Consider the following 21,939-nt stretch of genomic DNA (forward strand, 5'->3'; position numbering starts at 1 on the left):
ACACTAGCCAGGGGACATTGGGCCTCATTCACCAATATCTTCTTAAGTTCTGTTCTTAAATTTCTTCCTAAGAACGTTTCTAAGGAAAGCTCCCGTCTGATTCACGACGTGTTCGTAAACGGTGGAAGAGTTCGCAAATGCCTTCTCTTCTCAAGTTCAAAGCTTGTGGCCGCTCACATGAATTAGCTTGGGTAAACTCCCCGCCAGCCCCATATAAGGATATGCAACTACAGGGTCGTGCGCAGATGTCACTTCTCTGAATGAATACCGGTAATTCGCACCCTTGACTCGCCAGCTTTTCGATAGCATAATAGTTTAGGTGGGGTTGTGTCAGGTGCGTTAGCAAGTCAGAAGACTGCATGTCGAATCCAGCGTGGGGAATCAAAATCTGATTTTAATTCAGCCAAGTAGGCCTCCTACCATGGGCGATTTTATAGGGGGGTCAGGGGGGGCAAGTGCCCCCCCCCCCCGATTGGCCAGCCCAACTCTGCTCAAATTCTAAAAAATGTATTTTTTTTTTTTTTTTTTTTACTAATTAACACAATTATTAAATACATAGGCTAATTGTGGTTTGTACCAGATTGTGTTAGGTCATCATTCATTTTAAAAGCGTATTTATTACTTAAACTAAGATACCTTTAAAAAATATAGGCCTATATAATCCACCAATGGCACAAGTCGTCCGTCGACCTCAACTATTTCCGGTTTGATCCGTGGCCGCAAAAAAATTTGATCTGACTAGCCTACAGTCCTCAACAAGCTACAACTTGCCAACCTGCTCATAATGGCGAAAAGAGCTATAAAACAATTGACCACTTCTTCATAAAAAATAAAATAAAACTGGCAATGCTAATGAAGAAGCTACCACTCGAAATGACACCGCAGCAGGTGCAATCGAATGCAGAAGTGCTCCAGAGGCTATCGAAGCTAGCACTAGCACTAGCACTAGCACCAACACTAGCACTAGCACAAGCACAAGCACTAGCACTAGCACTAGCACCAACACTAGCACCAACACTAGCACTAACACTAGCACTAGCACTAACACTAGCACTAGCACTAGCTCTAGCAACATCACCATCGGCGAGGAAGCTAGCACCAGCAGGCAGTTGCAGTTTGATGTTGTGATGTTGGGTATGGCCTAGTGCTCGGTCATAAAGTCATATTGACATGCTTGTGGTGTCTAGATGAAGTTTGATGTGTTGTACATATTGAATTGTCATACGGATTTCTTATTAGCATACTGTTCACAACTGGCATTCTTTGTAAATAGATGGGACGGGACGGCAGAACTGGTTTTTTTCTCACGTCAAAATGTTGCCCCCCCTAATCTCAGAGGGTAAAATCGCCTATGCCTCCTACTATGAGGAATTTGCCTTGGTGCATAAAGCGAGGCAGAACAGTGTGTTGAACCTTCCTGTTATCAACTCCCTAATCTTGATTCGGGGGCACAGGGGAGTACGTTATCTTCCTCCAGGGCTGAGCGCTCCCTTCAGGTTCAATCACCCTCCTCGTCCAGGAAACAGCAGTGGGAAAACAACCTCACTCGGACAACTTCTTGTTTCTTCCGTTTATTTATTTGCACGGTTTCATTCACTATCTCACTGAACTTGTTTGCTAACTAGCTATTTTCTACCATATTCACACCGCTCATGGATGTATTAATAGAACTGGATACAGCCACTCCATTCACTGACGCTATCAACAATGAAGCCCTATTGAACCGCGCCATCTTGGCAAATTTGTAGTCATTTGACCATTTCCGGTGACTTTTGTACTTGCGCAGTTGTGCTTTTCTGGCCTTCCGGTGACTTTTGTACTTGCGCAGTTGAGCTTTTCTGGCCTTCCGGTGACTTTTGTACTTGCGCAGTTGAGCTTTTCTGTCCGACGCGCGTCCACGAAAAAGTTCACTTTTATGTGAAATGTAGACGCACGTTCCCGGCTCTCTCGGCTCTCCCCGCTTTGATTTAGCAATGAAAACCGGCTTGCATATTAACCTGTTTTTGTCAAATATATCCATTGGAGAATTTTTTTTTCTTACGACTCCACCCACCAGCCCCAGCTTCTTAAAGGGGTATCGACCTCTTATAACAAGTGCAAAATGTCAACGTGATATAATACAATATACAATAGACTACAGTCTACAAAAATGTAGGCTATATAACCTACACAGCTGTCAACGCTAGCAGTTGACAAAAGAGGTACCCTATCTGATCTGTAGCATGGTCCTTATTGTGTCATTTGCAAATTGAGTATTGGAGTTTATCTGTAATGACCATAACCTTGGAGCCGGCGGCAACATTTCACTGTGACTGGACATTAGGCTACATGTGACAAATAAAGGAATCGTGAATGTTTAATCTTGAGGAGAGATATGCAGGCTACTGGAGGGGGGCCAGCGTGCCCATCGTTGACCGAGTTCGACCAGCGCGTTGGTGCCATAATAGGGACAACAGCACTGTTGGGTGTGCGTGCCGCTGGCGATATGGATACAGACACCAGGTACACGGACTACCACCCTCTCCGCAGCAGACTCTCCGTCTAGCGCACTAACACACATCCAACTGTAGAATTGAGGTGACCGCAATCACCAATTGATGAAATGGTCATGGATTTGTCGGTATTATATATACAGCGAAATGTCACGGTGCTTTTGCAGAACGGTCAAAGAATTAAAACAAAACACAGTCATTAATTTACACCAAAATCACAAATGATTAACACACAATCTAAATATTTTATCGACATCTTCAAGACTGATCAACACGAATAACAAGCAATTCGGAGCGAAATGATTTAAACGATGACATATCAGATATTCTGACGCACATTTTTACAATGGAAATTGTAGTTATGATTAGGACACGTTATTGGGAATTATGCAAATATAATTGTATTTCAATCATGTGACGTGCGCTGCTAGGAAGTCCATTACGGGAATATGAGTGGGGAGCGGAGGGTTATCAGGAAGTGGGAAACTAATGTAGTGGGATCCCCAGCATGGAGGTATAATATAAACTGGAGACGGCATTGAAAATGGCTGCCTATTCATTTCAATGAAAGTTGCTCACCGGCGCATGAAGCCATTTGACGTAGTGGCCAAAGCTCGGTATTGCAAGTCACGTGACGGCATGCGGCCCAAGACCCTTATTTCCCATGGTTTGTGGATTATGATAGATAGGGCTAGAAAAGAAAAAAAATTCTGGGTATCATTCAGCATCAGAGACCAATCTAATCAATATAAACTTTTAATTCATTTGGGGTTTTTTGTTTTTGAAGCCACCAATACCTGTATCGAGCCCATTTGAAACATGTGCTGTGCACGAGCCTCGGGGACGCGCTGGGCGCGCGTTCATGAGTCCTGCGAACTCGGCGGAAAACACGTCACCATAGGAAGACCCGCCCTACTCTGCCTCTGATTGACTGCCTGTATTGATGCAACATTGGTTGGCCAATATCAGGTTGCTGACTGACAGCAGCTAACATTAGTGTTGCCTTCTGAGAGAAACGCATTCTGAATCATGTTGCTGACTGACAGCAGCTAGTGGTGGCCTTAGAGAAACGCATGCATCGCACTCTTGTCGATGGGTCTGTCGCTGTTTCTGTAAACAGCTATTTACGCACACAGCACTTTACTCTTCCTGCTGCTACTGAGAGAGAATACTTTTCTATAAATCCCTTTTTTTCTATGGTAAATAATCTTTTGTATAAAATATAATATTCTCTCAGTGCCTCTTTAATGAGGAGAACCTAAGCATACTAGGTATTACAAATCATATATCATCCAACTGTAGAATTGAGGTGACCGCACCCAATTTTGCATAGTCTACATTTCCGCATTCAAATGGCCTACTTGCGACTGCTATTCATTTATTTATTTAATTTGTATATTCTGTTCTTAGCTGAGAACAAATCCCAGATGAGAAACCATTAGTGAATGCCTGAATTTTCTTAGAAACGGCGTAAGTACAGTTTAAGAAGAAATGCTTCTTAAGAACTTCTTTACTTCGTTGGTGAATGAGGCCCACTGTTTCCCTGTCTCTGTTTGCCTCTTTGGGTCTTTCTGGTCGTGGTTTGTAACATTATGTGTTATATACAGTATGTGTTGTGTGTGATATAGGTATAGTTGTGTTATATATGTGTTGTGTGTGGAATAGGTATAGTTGTGTGTTATATACAGTGTGTGTTATGTGTGATATAGGTATAGTTGTATACAGTGTGTGTTATGTGTGATATAGGTATAGTTGTGTGTTATATACAGTGTGTGTTGTATGTGATATAGGTATAGTTATATACAGTGTGTGTTATGTGTGATATAGGTATAGTTGTGTTATATACAGTGTGTTATGTGTGATATAGGTAGTTGTGTGTTATATACAGTGTGTGTTATGTGTGATATAGGTAGTTGTGTGTTATATACAGTGTGTGTTATGTGTGATATAGGTAGTTGTGTGTTATATACAGTGTGTGTTGTGTGATATAGGTATAGTTGTGTTATATATGTGTTGTGTGTGGAATAGGTATAGTTGTGTGTTATATACAGTGTGTGTTGTGTGATATAGGTATAGTTATATACAGTGTGTGTTATGTGTGGTATAGGTATAGTTGTGTGATACAGTATGTGTTGTGTGTTACAGTATATTCAGTATGTGTTACATTGCATTACAGTCATTTAGCAGACACTTATCCAAAGTGACTTATTACAATAATTGCATTTAATGTAGATACTGTAGTAAAGTACTACTACTCGTACTACTGGATGGGGAGATGGGTGGGTGGAGAGAGAGAGAGAGAGAGATAGAAATAAATAAAGTTTCATTCAAATGGGTCAGGGTATCATCGTATAATTCCTTATTCCATAATAATTTCAAAACGAATAAACGGTAAATCGACCATAATTCTGTTTTTTGTGTCTAAACCAATAATGGAAACACCTCTTCCAAAATGGCCTTTTTTTGGTTCTCGGCTCGTTCCTTTTATCATTATTCCTTTTGGGACTGAAGAATGTGCCCACAGTTGTCTATCGCGGTATATTCATTATTTGGTTTCGAGCCGTGAAATGGATAAATGAAATCACGTGGTCTGTTGGTCACGTGGCCCAGTCTAGCATCACGGGAAGCGAAAAAACGTGTTCAAACATTACAAAATAAAAGTCCATTGCATTGAATGGCCATCTTTCAAGGTTTAATTTACACACAAGTAGCGTATATATATATATATATATGGATGGATTTAATGTACACACTATTTTATTTAGTTAAAGTGTGGATTAATAGCCTGGAAATAGCAAGTGCTGTTGCCGCGCTGGTCAGTTTACTACGATGACCAGCAGAAGTCCCTGTTTAGCAGGGGTGTAGTGGTGACTAAATAGCCTACGTGGGTAAACTCTGAGTAAAGAAGTGGGTATATGTTACAGTTTTTACATTAGTGGTGTTTAAAGAAGGGAATAGGCCTATACTGTGGATAAAGAAGTGGATAGACCCCATGAAGACCCTCCACTACACCACTGTTGTTTACCATATCTGCCAGAGCTGGTATCCATACTGTGTCGGTCTGTCATCTGTTACTATCATGGCTGCAAAATGTCCTCAAACTGATATGAGGAAATTAACTTGATAAGTCGCGCTGTCATCCTCCCCAGACACCTGTGTGTGAAATGGACCAGTGGCACAGTGACATGTAGCGATGACACTATATGTAGTTTTACTTCAATGCGTGCTGTACTTATGTATGGATGTTTTTATGTGAGTATAGGTGCCTCAGCATCCTGAATATGTAGCAGAAATATCCCCATGAAACACAATGCCGATCACTGTCCGTTTTGTTATTTTGAGTGATATAACACAACTCTCAGCTTGTGCAAGTTGAGAGGTTTGCCCTCAGTGAAATAAGAGTTATGACCAAATTCAATCATCTTTGTAGGCATTAACAGTCAATCTTGGAATTCACAGTGAAATGTAGCTGCAGGCTCCGTGATGTGCTATTATGGATATACATACCCGCTGTGTTATGTACATGCTATAGCTTTGAATAAATAATCCCGGGGGTGAGATATTAGTATATACAATACTGTTGTCTGCATTTACATGTGTGGTGATGTCATATCAATCAATCAATCAAAGCTTTATTTGTATAGCGCATTTCATACCCAGAGGCAACACAATGCGCTTTACAGAGAACAAGGGAGGTGGGCATACGACCCACTCTCTACATATTCCAGAGGGAAGCAAAAAAACAGTAATCACCCGGGGGCCAGATAAGTGAGCTATAAAAATTATTCCCTGACCCCTCTCAACAAGGCGATCGAGCAAGCTCCAGGAGTATGTTTGTCTACCGGCCAAGAACATTTATAAAGCAATACATTAAATTACATTTCAGAGTAGGAGAGGCTAAAAGCATCATAGGAGAGAGAACATTCTACGGACATGCTACATCATCCACAGCCGACACGGGGGTATCTATCGGACTCCGGGAGGTCTGCTGGTGACAGTGGGGCATCCACTGGACCTGGTTAGAAGATAGGAGGGAGAGAGAGAGGCACTAGGGAGAAGGAAGGCAGAACAGGGTTAGTAGCACATAGAGCCATACAGACCACACAGATATTGAAACAGGCAACCTGGGGCAAGCTCCTGGAGTATATTTGTCTAATGGCTAAGAACATTTAACAATACATTAAATTAAAGTTTCAGACCAAGAAAGGCTAAGAGCATCAGGTCCAGGCCTAAGCCGGATGTGGAATGATGTGTGTACGTGTGTGTGTGTGTGTGTGTGTGTGTGTGTGTGTGTGTGTGTGTGTGTGTGTGTGTGTGTGTACTAAATACTACGATATCCACAGCTCCGCAGCTGACACTGGACCTGGTTAGAGGATAGGAGGGAGAGAGAGAGGCACTAGGGGAGGCAAAAAACGGTTAGTAGCACACTGAGTCATTGAAGCAACACAGCAGTCAGAACAGAACAAGCCTGTTTCAGGGTAACCAGCTTCTGTACACTACTTGATATACATACATTGCATAGCAGGATAAATACCAATGTATACAGAGGATGCACATATACACTAGATATTCTGACACACTAGATATAGTGGCACTGTATACATTAGTTGAACTCATCCAGGTGCCGGCTGGCTTGTGGGAAGAAGCTCTTCCTGAGTCTGTGTTTTCCATATGTGTGCGGTACCTTTTCCCTGACCAAAGAAGAGAGAACAGTCCATTGCCTGGGTGGCTGGGATCCTTCAGGATTCTGTTGGCCTCGGTCTTGCACCTTCTAGTGTAGATGTCCTCAAGGTGGGGGAGTGGCCCCCTAAGGTACATTCAGTCGACCACACCACTCTCTGTAGGGCCTTGTGATCCTGTGAACCTGATTTATCATCAGTACATTGATAATGTGGTCTGCCCTACAGTAGGTGCTAAAAGCTACCTAGACAACTACTGTAGGTTATTGCTGGTGGAACATGTCACACAAACTAGTTCAGGAGGGTTAAACTTCCTAGGTCAGACAAATCAGATCTAAAAGACAGATCTAAAATCAGGATTGGCTCTTCCTAATAACAATCCACACAGGTGCATGTATGATTGACCCAAGATATGTAGGAGCATGGAAGGATCATCACCCTACTGGTGCCTATGCTAGTGAGCTCAAGTAGATTAGGTCAAGGTCAAGATGTAGGCTAGGGGTTATTCATGGTGGGTAGGGTCTATCAGAAGGAGCTCACATCATCCTGGGTTCTTGGGGTCTATCTGAAAGAGTAGGGGTCATCCTTGCTTGCAGGGTTTGGTGTTAGGCCTACCCTGCCTGCAGCAGCAGGATCATGAACGCCTCAAACAGGAGAACAGTTAGCTGGAGGAGCCTCTTTGCCCCAAGAAGTAGATCATGTCTGCATCTCGACTGTCCCATATTCAATGCATTCACCAAAGAACCCGGGGTATAAAGGATTCATTTAATAAAGTTGAAATTTAAAAGCAAGGCTTTAGTTTTGTGGTGGCCATGGGCTTGTTTAAAACTCCAAGATTGACTGTTAATGCCCACAAAGATGATTGAATTTGGTCATAACTCTTATTTCACTGAGGGCAAACCTCTCAACTTGCACAAGCTGAGAGTTGTGTTATATCACTCAAAATAACAAAACGGACAGTGATCGGCATTGTGTTTCATGGGGATATTTCTGCTACATATTCAGGATGCTGAGGCACCTATACTCACATAAAAACATCCATACATAAGTACAGCACGCATTGAAGTAAAACTACATATAGTGTCATCGCTACATGTCACTGTGCCACTGGTCCATTTCACACACAGGTGTCTGGGGAGGATGACAGCGCGACTTATCAAGTTAATTTCCTCATATCAGTTTGAGGACATTTTGCAGCCATGATAGTAACAGATGACAGACCGACACAGTATGGATACCAGCTCTGGCAGATATGGTAAACAACAGTGTAGTGGAGGGTCTTCATGGGGTCTATCCACTTCTTTATCCACAGTATAGGCCTATTCCCTTCTTTAAACACCACTAATGTAAAAACTGTAACATATACCCACTTCTTTACTCAGAGTTTACCCACGTAGGCTATTTAGTCACCACTACACCCCTGCTAAACAGGGACTTCTGCTGGTCATCGTAGTAAACTGACCAGCGCGGCAACAGCACTTGCTATTTCCAGGCTATTAATCCACACTTTAACTAAATAAAATAGTGTGTACATTAAATCCATCCATATATATATATATATATACGCTACTTGTGTGTAAATTAAACCTTGAAAGATGGCCATTCAATGCAATGGACTTTTATTTTGTAATGTTTGAACACGTTTTTTCGCTTCCCGTGATGCTAGACTGGGCCACGTGACCAACAGACCACGTGATTTCATTTATCCATTTCACGGCTCGAAACCAAATAATGAATATACCGCGATAGACAACTGTGGGCACATTCTTCAGTCCCAAAAGGAATAATGATAAAAGGAACGAGCCGAGAACCAAAAAAAGGCCATTTTGGAAGAGGTGTTTCCATTATTGGTTTAGACACAAAAAACAGAATTATGGTCGATTTACCGTTTATTCGTTTTGAAATTATTATGGAATAAGGAATTATACGATGATACCCTGACCCAAATGCAACTTCGTGATGTTGAATAAATGTAGGCTACAGCGCCATCAGCATCTGATTTAAACAACCTTGTAACTGAAAAACACTTAAATGATACATTTCAAATGTCTGAAATGCAACATTTGACAAAGGCAGTTTTTAATTTAAATATGCTGTGTTTTTGTCCAGCATAGTCTTGGCCAATACAACAGCGGTTGGATGTAGGCCCAGGTCTTCAGCTATGGTGAATGGCTTTTTGATTTTAGCTACAGTACGACCAAAGACAACACATGAAGCCTCAAGTGCATTAGCTGATGTGGAGATTATTGAATATCAACAATAAAGAAGGGTCCGCACTCAAAACTATGTTTAGGCTCTTTTAATTCATAATGGTGGACAGACCAGACGCGTTTCGGCTCTGCCTTCTTCAGTGTTTAGCCTACTGAACAGGTGCTTGTTCCGGCTTTTATAGTCGTGTCGCACCTGTGGACCATTTCAATCAACCCATTTCAATCAACCCAACCCATGGATCATTTCAGTCAACCCATTCTCACGTTGGAATTACATATGCAAACAGCACGTCATAGAAACAGCAAATTTTACATCATATTTACATAGCATATTTAAAATGTACAGAAAATAGTAAATAACCAGGGCTGATAACATCAAGTCGTTAGACCGTTCATACGCCAGACACCCTGCTAATCTGTTTATTAACTATAGGCCTACTAGGCTACTATATAGGCTACAGAGAAGGAGATCAATAGATTGGAAGCTGGAAACTACAAAAATGGGACCAAGTCCAATTCTTCATTAAGGCCATCTGCAAATGAATTCATTTCAAAGATCCAGAAGGATTTGCGTTTTAACAGCGTTTTTCCAGTATCACCCCCTCTCCTGTTTTTCCAAATTTGTTCCAAACCGACACATTTGAATTCGTCCACACGGTGTCCCCTCTCCATAAAGTGACGTGCCACGGGGGATGTAACATCACCCCGCTTGATACTGCTCCTATGCTCAGTTAGACGGGTCTTGAGCTTTCGTGTTGTCTTACCGACATACATTTTTTCGCAGGTGCAGAACAGGACATACACAACATGAGTGGTGTTGCATGTAATGCAGGATTTGATCTCGTACTCCTTGCTAGTTGTGGGACATGTGAATGTTTGTGTTTTAATCTTATGTTTACAGGAAGTACAAGATCTGCTTGGGTAATTTCCCTTGATAAAGGCCAGTCTCCAGGATGAGTGGATATCTGCTTTCACCAGTGTGTCCCTGATGTTTGTGGAACGTTTATATGTAAATAAAGGTTGGTGTTGGAAAACAATGTTGAGGGATTTATCCGATGATAGAATATGCCAGTGCTTTAATAGCCTACTGTTGATTTGATATCCTGACTACGCGGATTAAACGATATCGACACATTACGATACGACAAAATATAGTAAAATGTCACAAGTATCACAAAAATCAACAGTATTAAAGCACTGGCATATTCTATCATCGGATAAATCCATTACATTTACATTACATTACATTTTACATTACAGTCATTTAGCAGACGCTTTTATCCAAAGCGACTAACAATAATTGCCTTTAACGTAGGAAGAGCCAATGTACTACTACTTGCCAGAACTCACAAGTGCATCTTCTCTCTAAAACAAGTGACTAAGAGCATAATCTAGTGCTGAAGGCAAAGTGCAAGAATAGCAATCTAAAGTACAGTGCAATATAATATAATACAATAAAATAAAATACAATAAGTGCTTAGGCGGGAGGATTGTTGTAGTACTTCTTGAAGAGATGAGTTTTGAGCCTGCGATGAAAGATGGGCAGCGACTCTGCTGTCCTGACATCAGTGGGCAGTTCATTCCACCACTGCGGGGCCAGGACAGAGAAGAGCTGTGACCGTGTCGATCGACCGCAGGCGCCTCGGAGTGACGGGGCAACCAGTCGCCCTAAGGTAGCAGAGCGTAGCGGTCAGGAGGGGGTGTAGGGTTTGACCATGGCCTGGAGGTAGATGGGGGCTGTTCCTTTCATTGCCCTGCAGGTTAGCGCCAGAGTTTTAAACTGGATGCGAGCCGCTACAGGGAGCCAGTGTAGGGAACGGAGGAGGGAAGTTGTGTGGGATAATTTAGGGTAGTTGAACACCAGGCGAACAGCAGCTCAAGACAAGTTCCAGAGGTTTAATGGCTGACGCCGGCACCCCAGCGAGGAGGGAGTTGCAGTAGTCCAGGCGGGAGATGACCAGGGCCTGGATGAGTACTTGCACCATTTCATCAGTGAGGAAAGGGCGAATCCTCCTGATGTTGTAGAGCATGAATCTGCAGGAACCTGTGACGGATGTGACGTGCGGAAAACGACAGTTGGTCATCCAGGGTCACACCCAGATTCCTCGCAGTCCGAGTCGGGGTCACCATTGTGTCGTCAATGGTGATGGCCAGGTCCCGGTGCGGGCAGCCCTTCCCCGGGAGGAATAGCAGCTCATTCTTGTCCAGATTGAGCTTGAGGTGATGTGTCGTCATCCACTCCGAGATGTCAGCCAAGCACCGAGCTATGCGTGTCTCTACTTGTGTATCAGAAGGGGGAAATGACAGGACCAGTTGGGTGTCATCGGCATAGCAGTGATAGGAGAAGCCATGCGAGCGAATGACAGAGCCCAGAGATTTAGTGTAGAGGGAAAACAGGAGAGGACCCAGGACAGACCCTTGTGGAACCCCCGTAGTCAGACTACGCGGTTCCGACATCGACCCTCTCCATGTCACCTGGTAGGAGCGGCCCGTCAGGTAGGATGCAAACAGGGAGTGTGCAGAGCCAGCGATGCCTTTCTCCTTGAGGCTGGAGAGGAGGATCTGGTGGTCTACCGTATCAAATGCTGCTGACAGATCTAGGAGTATCAGGACAGAGGAGAGAGAGTTCCTTCTCGCGGCATGGAGTGACTCCGTCACTGCAAGGAGGGCGGTCTCTGTTGAGTGGCCAGCCTTGAACCCGGACTGGTGGGGATCTAGGAGGTCGTTCTGGTGGAGGTACGAAGACAGTTGGTTAAAGATAGCACGTTCAAGTGTTTTGGATAGAAAGGATAGAAGGGAAACCGGTCTGTAGTTTTTGACATCAGAGGGGTCGAGAGATGGTTTATTTAGGAGGAGGGTGACTCTGGCAGTCTTGAAAGCAGAGGGAAAGCATCCTGATACAAGAGATGCGTTTATGAGGTGGGTTAGGAAGGGAAGGAGTTTGGGTGCAACAGACTGAAGGAGAGTCGAGGGAACAGGGTCTAGGGAGCACGTGGTGGGGCGGTTAGATGTTACAAAGTTGAGGGCCTCGTTGGGGGAGAGGGGAGAAAAGTGGGATAAGGTGGGGCGTGGAGAGGAGGGGGGAGCAGGGAGGGGAGAGAGGGTGGGGGGGTGAGTTTCGTGCACGGAGTGTTGACCGGGGGAGGGGGGAAAGAGGATCTGATATCGGAGGAGTTGGGAGTAGGAGGTGGAGGCTGGAGTAGTGAAGAGAAGGTTTCAAATAGTTTTTTAGGATTGGAAGCAGAGGTTAGGATTTTAGAGCGGAAGAAAGCAGCTTTAGCAGCAGACAGGGAGGAGGAGAATGTGGAAAGAAGAGATTGGAAATTAAGAAGGTCCTCTGGGAGCTTCCCTCAACATTGTTTTCCAACACCAACCTTTATTTACATATAAACGTTCCACAAACATCAGGGACACACTGGTGAAAGCAGATATCCACTCATCCTGGAGACTGGCCTTTATCAAGGGCAATTACCCGTGCAGATCTTGTACTTCCTGTAAACATAAGATTAAAACAAAAACATTCACGTCCCACAACTAGCAAGGAGTACGAGATCAAATCCTGCATTACATGCAACACCACTCATGTTGTGTATGTCCTGTTCTGCACCTGCGAAAAAATGTATGTCGGTAAGACAACACGAAAGCTCAAGACCCGTCTAACTGAGCATAGGAGCAGTATCAAGCGGGGTGATGTTACATCCCCCGTGGCACGTCACTTTATGGAGAGGGGACACCGTGTGGACGAATTCAAATGTGTCGGTTTGGAACAAATTTGGAAAAACAGGAGAGGGGGTGATACTGGAAAAACGGTGTTAAAACGCGAATCCTTCTGGATCTTTGAACTGAATTCATTTGCAGATGGCCTTAATGAAGAATTGGACTTGGTCCCATTTTTGTAGTTTCCAGCTTCCAATCTATTGATCTCCTTCTCTGTAGCCTATATAGTAGCCTAGTAGGCCTATAGTTAATAAACAGATCAGCAGGGTGTCTGGCGTATGAACGGTCTAACGACTTGATGTTATCAGCCCCGGTTATTAACTATTTTCTGTACATTTTAAATATGCTATGTAAATATGATGAAAAATTTGTTGTTTCTATGACGTGCTGTTTGCATATGTGTTATGACCACAGGGGTGACCATAGTAATGTTCTGTGTTTGTTGCATTGTGTGTGTTGTTGTCCCTTTTGTGTTGTGGTTTGGTTGTCCCTTCTGTTCTCCCATTCATTCATTCAGGTGTCCTGCTTGCAGATTCCTTCCATTCGTCATCTCTCCATTCCGTGCAGCTGTGTCCAATTAACTGGTGTGCCTGGCGTCCAATCATCTGTGTCCTCACTGTTATATATACCCCAACCTGTCCTTTGTTCTGGAGCTGATTCCTTTTCGCTATGTTGTGAAGTGTGTTTTGTTTGTCAGCTGTGTTTGTTTGCTTAGTCTTATGTGTTTGTTTTGGCCTGGTCAGTTAGTGTTGTGTTAAGTACCCTATGTTGTTCAGTATCGCCATTTTGTTGTAGTTCTATTACGTTATCATTTGACATACTTTATTCATACGTTGTTTCATTCATATGTTATTTCAGTTATCAACGCACAGGGGAAAGGGGACAGGTAAGCCGCCCATGGGCATATATCTCATCACGCAGGCGGTCCTATTGTTATGCACACTAGGTTTAGGGGCAGGTGCCACCCATGTACTTTTTGTTAGATAGTTTAGTTGTCATGGGATAGGTAGACTAGTCAGGAGTTTTACTGAGTTCTTTCCTTTGGCACTGCTCATTGTTCCCTTGTCTCCTGTGATGTTGCATTATAGGACAAGAACAAAAAGGCAAGTTGGCCTTTAGGTCAAGGCTAGGTCATGTCAACATTGGAAACCTGATCCCAGTCAGCAGTGTGATTTGGTTATTATCACGAACTGAGAGGACAGGGAGAGGGAATTGCTTAGAGGATTTCACCAAGAATGGTGGAGAAGGCCATTCCCCTTGCCTAGTAGCCTAATATATTTTTCAGGAAACTAGAACTTTAGCCAGAGCTAAATCTGAAACAGCCCCTGTGGGAGCAGCAATATAGCCTACCGCCCCCACAAGTCCCCCTCTCCCATCGCTTTGGTCTCCTACGGCTTACCCAGCTAAATTTATATCAGAATGCATGCTTGATGTTTCATGTAATACATAACATAAATGTAAGATTGTCTGAGCTTGTTCCTGTTTCCAGTCCTTGCCACGCATACAATACAAGGAAAAAACATCTCATCACTGGAAAAAAAAGAGGCGACTGAAAAGAACTAGCTACTCCATAGAACTAGCTACTCCATAGAACTAGCTACTCCATAGAACTAGCTACTCCATAGAACTAGCTACTCCATAGAACTAGCTACTCCATAGCATGCAGGGACCCGCAGATCTGGAACGAGCTCCACGAGAGCATGAAAGTGCTGAAGTCCATCTCCACATTCAAGAAGATGTTAAAACTTAAACTCTTAAGTTCATATATCTGCTAGATCCCTACAGTGTCTGAGATAGCTTACTTTCTGTGTATGATAGTATGTACTGTATGTTGTATGCATGTATGTATGTATCTTACATGTACTTATGCATTGCATTGTCCACTGCTTGGCGCTGATTGGCTCCCCCTGCATTGCTCTGTTTGAATTGATCTTTTACAGGCTCCCTCTATAAGCTTTCAATAGCTTCCTCGGGAGACCTGGTTCACACATGAGAATACCTATATGTATGATTTCATTATGAGTGTGTGTGTGTGTGTGTGTGTGTGAATAAATCAAATAAAATAAATAAATAAAAAATAAAAAAGCGTGTCCTCAGTCAGGATCCCCAGGAGAGAGCATGGAGAGACCAGCAGAGACACCCCGGGCAGCCAGCCATCCAGCCAGCACACTACCCCACAAACACACACACACACACACAAAGGCTTTGACCCTTTTACGACCATTTTCTTTCATTTCAGTTTTAACATCTTTTAAAACATTTTTTACATATTATATTTTTGTTTATGCTTTCGATGCATTCTGGCATTGATTTGACTCCATAGGAAGTAATTTGGATGTAGATTAATATGTGGTCGGGGTCCCAGACTCACCATGGTCGATGGGAGGTAAGCCACACTGCCCATCTGAGGAGAGGAGATTTGTATTCACATTGTTCTTTATTTAAATATTTACAGTCATTTCCAAATCAAACAGTTACATTTCCCTCAGTCCAACGTCCATTTTTGTTCACCGCAAACAACCTTTTCAGACCATTCGCTTATGTTTGCAAATGTTTGCGCTGAACACAAAGTTAATTGAAAAAAAAGGTTTAAATAGTTCACGAACGTTTGCCATGTTTGCTGAATTTGAACGCACCCCAGTATTCAGTATATGCACCCCAAAACCATGATAAGACATCAGTTGATGAAGACACAGACAGGTCAGAGAGTTTCTCACTTTGCTGGGTCTTCCTGACTGTTTTTGCTTCATCAATCAATCAATCAAAGCTTTATTTATATAGCGCATTTCATACCCAGAGGCAACACAATGCGCTTTACAGAGAACAAGGGAGGTGGGCAGACATTCCACCCCTACATATTCCAGAGGAAAGCAAAAAACAGTAATCACCCGGGGGCCAGATAAGTGAGCTGTAAAAATTCTTCCCTGACCCCTCTCAACGAGGCGATCGAGCAAGCTCCTGGAGTATGTTTGTCTACCGGCTAAGAACATTTATAGAGCAATAAATAACATTAAATTACATTTTCAGAGTAAGAGAGGCTAATAACATCATAGGAGAGACATGGCAAACATTGGTGTATGTCTGTGTGTGCATAAATGTGCCTGGGCCCAGATAGAGGCAGGGGTCAGGGGTAGGATCGGGGTAGGAAAAGGATACGGACCCGGGTTAGGGTGAGGGGAAGGGGATCTGAGCCCAGGACTGGTGTATGTCAGTGTGTGTGTGTGAGTGTGCCTGGGTCCAGGTAGAGGCAGGGGTCAGGGGTAGGGTGGGGGTAGGAAGAGGATACGGACCCGGGTTAGGGTGAGGGGTAGGGGGTACTGGGCCCAGGCCTAAAGCCAGAAGTGGACTGTTGTATGTCTGTGTGTACGTGTGTGTGTGTTAACTAATTTGTTACGACATCTGCAGCAGACACAGGGGTATCTATCGGACTCAGGGTGGTCTGCTGGTGACAGTGGGGCATCCACTGGACCTGGTTAGAAGATAGGAGGGAGAGAGAGAGGCACTAGGGAGAGGGGAGGCAGAACAGGGTTAGTAGCACACAGAGCCATATATAGAGCAGTACATTACATCAAACTACATTTTTAGAGCAAGAAAGGATAAGAGCATCATGGGAGAGGTGTGGCAAACCCTGATGTGTGTCTGTGTGTGTGTGCGTGCCTGGGCCCAGATAGAGGCAGGGGTTGGGGTAGGGTGGGGGGTAGGAAAAGGATACGGACCCGGGTTAGGGTGAGGGGGAGGGGATCTGAGCCCAGGACTGGTGTATGTCTGTATGTGTGTGAGCGTGAGTGTAGGTGTGCCTGGGTCCAGTTAGAGGCAGGGGTCGGGGGTAGGGTTGGGGGTGGGAAAAGGATACGGACCCGGGGTAGGGTGAGGGGAAAGGGAACTGGGCCCAGGTCCAGGCCTAAGCTGGATGTGGACTGGTGTGTGTCTGTGTGTACGTGTGTGTGTTAACTAAGTACTACAACATCCACAGCTGACACGGGGGTATCTATTGTCTGCGGGCGACAGTGGGGCATCTACTGGACCAATGTATACAGAGGATTCACAGGTAGGTTTGAGGCAGCCTTTCTGTGTCTCAAGTTCCTAGCTAGTGATTGTAGGCTAGGATGCAAATGCAAATGTTTTGCATCCATAACCCTTTTGCATCCATAACCACCACAAAGGGGGGCTTTGAATTCTCATGATGCGTCTATGCAAATTTTTTGTTGATGAAAAGTGTGGTTTCCTTATCCTCCTTTGATTTGAATGTATTTAGAATAAAAAGCGTAGGCCTTTCTCTGACGATGGTCTGCTAAAAACAGCAGCTGTACAATTACAAAGCCTCACAGTGGTCCTTTCTGAAGAGTCTCTACTTCAACCAGTTTAATGAGTGGTTATTACCTATGTTTACCATACATCCCCATTGACATGAGTCACTCAGGCTTAGCTTAATTGTAGAGAGGTTTTTATTTAGGCTACTCATTGCTGTTTAGTCAACCATATGGGGATTTTTTTTTTCTCGTTTTCTATTGTTATCTTGATACGAAGGAGAAATGTATTTGGTTTCAAAGCAAAGCAGCGTAGCCTATTCAGATGACATCCAAGCCTACAGGTCACATCTGCCCGGTTGATTTATGATATGAATGAATGGGCACATCAATAAGCCCTTATTGGACTGTATACATAATCACATATGTGCTGTGTTTGAGGTCAACAACAGAACAAAGGTTACCACTTCTCAATCACAGATCTGGTCACATTCAACCATGGTCTCAGTTGTGAGATAAACTGTCATGTAGTTACATAAATTGACAACATGTTTGTGCCTGTGACAGTAACTACAACCAATGAACCTAGGAGGAGTGATTGTGTTTGTTCTGTTGTTGAGCTCAAACACGGCACATACAAATAAGGTATGTGCCTGATGTCCCTTATTTGACTGTCAGGGGGCATTTATTTTTGCATAATGTCTCTGAATCTAAGTGGAGCTGTAGGCTACAAACATTTATAGATTTTAAACTAAATTAAACGCAAAGCATGTTGGTGTTACTGACAAAGGCCACCTCTGTATCTTAACTGGGATTTTGTGACACTAAAACATATTCTGTTCCAAAAATGACACATACTGTACGTTTCATCAGTGTAGAGAATGGTGTGCGACTTCAAAGAGTACATTGCCAAGGCGGAACTAAAGATGTTCACGCTATATTTGCAAATGCAAATGTTGCTGTTATTGACATAGGCTATGCCTCTGTAACTCTGGGAGTTTGAGGACACTGAGACACATGATGCCTCTTTTTCAATGGTGTGTGAGATTTGATTCGAATGAGTATATTGCGAAGCCGGAAATATAGTGTGTCACACCATGCCTTCCTCTGCCATTCCCCCAGTTAAATATAGTGTGTCACACCATGCCTTCCTCTGCCATTCCCCCAGTTAAATATAGTGTGTCACACCATGCCTTCCTCTGCCATTCCCCCAGTTAAATCACCCAGCTAAGAAAGAAGGATTTTTGTTACCCGAGTCTCTCGGGTGCCTTTTGTGTTGAGCCCGGATTTTCTGGATTGCAGGATCCACAAAGAAGTAATTGTAGTCAAAGGGGGCATTATGGCAGCCAGAGAGAGGGCGTTTTGATTTCACATTGCGGGAACCACTCTTTTTCTTTTGAAGACAATCACCTTAAAGGGCTGGGAAGTGTCACCAGAGGCCGATCCTAGACATACTACTTGTCCTGTATTTGGTTGGTCACTGAGAGGCCCTGGGACCATTGCATACATGTAGAGTGGGATGCTTGTTTTGTCATAGAACAGTGATTTAGTCTGGATGACCACTAAGTTTCACCACATTTACAAAATCTCCTCAGTAGGAACATTGGCTCTTCCTACGTTAAATGCAATTATTGTTAGTTGCTTTGGATAAAAGTGTCTGCTAAATGACTGTAATGTAATGTAATGTAAGGTAGGAACAGTTCCGTTTTTTTTCCCCATTGCTGTTTGCATAGTCCACATTAAGACATGTCTCTGAGTATACCATTAAGGAGGGCTACTGTAAATCATGGATTGGCACCAAAAAAACAAAACAACCTTTTGTGTAAGATTCTCAAATTGTTGCCAAATTGTGTGTTCCCCAGTTGCCTCAGTGTTAGTCATTGTGCTATGTGTCTCTGAATTAGTACAGAAATGGAAGGCCGGAAAGTGAACCAAATTTGATCTCCATGCCTTTGTGTGAATAGGCCTCCCCAGCCAGACCATAGTCTCCTCCTCCCAGATGGAGGGGCTGATGCAGGTGAGTTTCCACTCATTAAGCTGCCACTACAGTGCCGTCAGCAGGAGGGACAGGAGGGTAGAGGCACGGAGAGAGAGAGAGAGAGAGAGAGAGAGAGAGAGAGAGAAAGGCTCTTCACTTCATTCACAGCTGACACTTCGTCCACAGTCTCCTGGGAGCAGCGGAACACAGGTCAGCAGCAATTTTTTTGAGTAAACATTTATAAATGATGAAAAATATGTTGCATTAGTTTTGCCATCAGTCAATTTGCTGACAGGGAGTGTTTGGAAGATGCAGCTCAAACAGAATGGTTGACATGGTAGCACAGCCTACAGATGATACCGTGAGGAATACAGTATGATGCCTAAAGGATCAATACTGTTGCGTGTTATTATGCCATAAGTATAGATTCAATGTCCTCATTGAATGAAATAATCCGGTTTTGCTACAATAATTCAGTATTTTTCAGCCATTTGGTTTCATAGACTTGCCCATTGAACACTAACTGACTTGATATTCTACTCAGATTATATTATTGCTTAAAGATTAAATGTGAATATTTTTATAGACTGATTTTTATTAAATACATAAATGGTGCATTATTTTCACCAAAGAATATGTTGATTCTTGAGCCTGAACAGGTACGCTTTAGCAAGCTACACATACAGTCTAAACCATGCTGATGTGTTTTGATACTACAGTATACTGTACCTGAATACAGAATTCAGAGGGCTACTCAGAGAGAAAATAACAAAATCAACACAATATAAATATCCATTTTGATCATGTCGGACAAGTAAGTCCGACGTGAGTAGTTTTAGCTTTTACATAACATACATTTTTAAACATAAATGTTCTTAAACTATTGATCTGATTTAACCAACAATTCAACCACCTTAGGGCATCCAAGCTTATATAAGAGGCACTAAAGCATGATGGGAGTTGCATAACGAGGGAGTGAATTCGATAGCTGCTGGAAACAAACTTTTCTGCCTTTTGACTCTCAACTACAAACTGGTCTTGACTGGGGTGACCTGCTGTTGTGACCGAGTTTCCAGGGTGGCGAGCCCACAGGAGGGTGTGTGCTGAAAAGGAAAAACAAGTCTTGCTTAGCGTCACGCCCCTGGGGACCTCTAGAGGAACAAACACATTTTAATTGTGTTCACCGACTAACGGCTGCAAACAGACACTCAATGGAATTATAGCCTATGCCACGCTTGGTTAGCAACAGGCAGACGACTTCATTCTATAGTAGCCTAATATCTCTTTTACCAGATTTCTATTCTTCTTAATTTCCCCTGAGTCTATGGACTTTGTCATCCTTCCTGACTTCTAGCTTGGTGTCCAGTGCAGAACTATTACCAGCTCAGTTTCATCAGGACAATTTGAGAATTGTTTGCGGAGGAACCCCAGATGACACGGCTCCCGTACATCAAAGCAGAGGCCCAGGTGGGCCCAGATGAATGGTCCCGCTTGTTCCCAAGCCTAATTACAAATGCTAAATAGTCCAATTGCTCCCAGAATCCCACACATGTCTGATGTCAATAGCAAAATGCAGTAAAACCACATCATGTGCTTCTGAAATCTCAATCCTTTCCCACCTGACCTATAGTTTATTTTCTCTGTGCTGCAGTACGGTAGCATATCAACTGTCAGGCAGGTATTATTATACAACAGTCCTAGAAATACCTGTGATTTTGCAGTTATCCAACATATTGTGTGTCTGTGTGAGAGGACTAGTCAATAATGATGTCAGTACTAATGACAGAATGACTTTGTCTTCACAGCCCGCACTCCCACTCGCTCTACTAGACTATGGCCTCCGCTGCTTCTCTAAAAGGTGCAGGTAGGAGGAGTATGTTTATTTCCTGAACAGCTTTTCATCCTCTCAATTGAGCATACAGTTCTATTATATTAAATTCAGAAGCATAGACACGGTGATTAAAAAGTCTTAGTTTACACTGCTTCACCGCAATTATGAATGCTTTCAATGTACCATGGATCATGGCCTGTTCATTAGTCAACCAAATCCAGTTGTCAAGGACTCAATAGAACCATGGCAACTAGGTAACCCAATCCCCAATTGTCCCTGGTGGAATGAAAATATGAAAGTGTACCATACTGAACTCATGGACATACAGGCACACATTGTTCCATTAAAACAGACTCTATCACAAACGCTGGGCCATTTTTATGCATTCAGTGTCAATTAAGCTCAGTGAATCAGAGCTGAACGAGTAGTGACGGTTGTCTCTCCTATTATCTGAACAGGCCTCATGCTCCTCTTCCTTCTGGAGCCATTATTATTAGTGTCAGGGCAGTCCTCCACCACCGCATCCTCAGGTTCAACTGCTGTCGGGTCAACCGCGAGGTCATCTTCCACCTCCGCTGCGTCGGCTGCTAGCTCCACAACTAATATGGCAGCTTCTACAAGTATGGCAGCTTCTACAAGTATGGCAGCTTCCACAAGTATGGCTTCTGCAACTACAGCAGCTTACACAAATATGACTGCCTTGGCTGCTTCCACTGTCAGTCCTTCAACGTCGGGCTTAATGATGAGTATGGTTCCGACTGGCTCCACGGCATCAGTAACAGCCA

General features: G+C 43.4%; 1 pseudogene across 1 annotated transcript in view; it reads left to right on the forward strand.

Moving 5' to 3' along the window:
- Positions 1 to 21,939, forward strand: part of LOC311314334 — a 29,291-nt pseudogene that overhangs the window by 4,398 nt on the left and 2,954 nt on the right. The window contains exons 6-7 of the transcript in view: positions 19,208 to 19,217; positions 19,310 to 19,362. The product of the transcript in view is annotated as an uncharacterized misc_RNA (transcript). The remainder of the gene's footprint in view (positions 1 to 19,207; positions 19,218 to 19,309; positions 19,363 to 21,939) is intronic.

This window comes from Borostomias antarcticus, assembly GCF_949987555.1.
Source record: "Borostomias antarcticus genome assembly, chromosome: 10".
NCBI lineage: Eukaryota > Metazoa > Chordata > Actinopteri > Stomiiformes > Stomiidae > Borostomias > Borostomias antarcticus.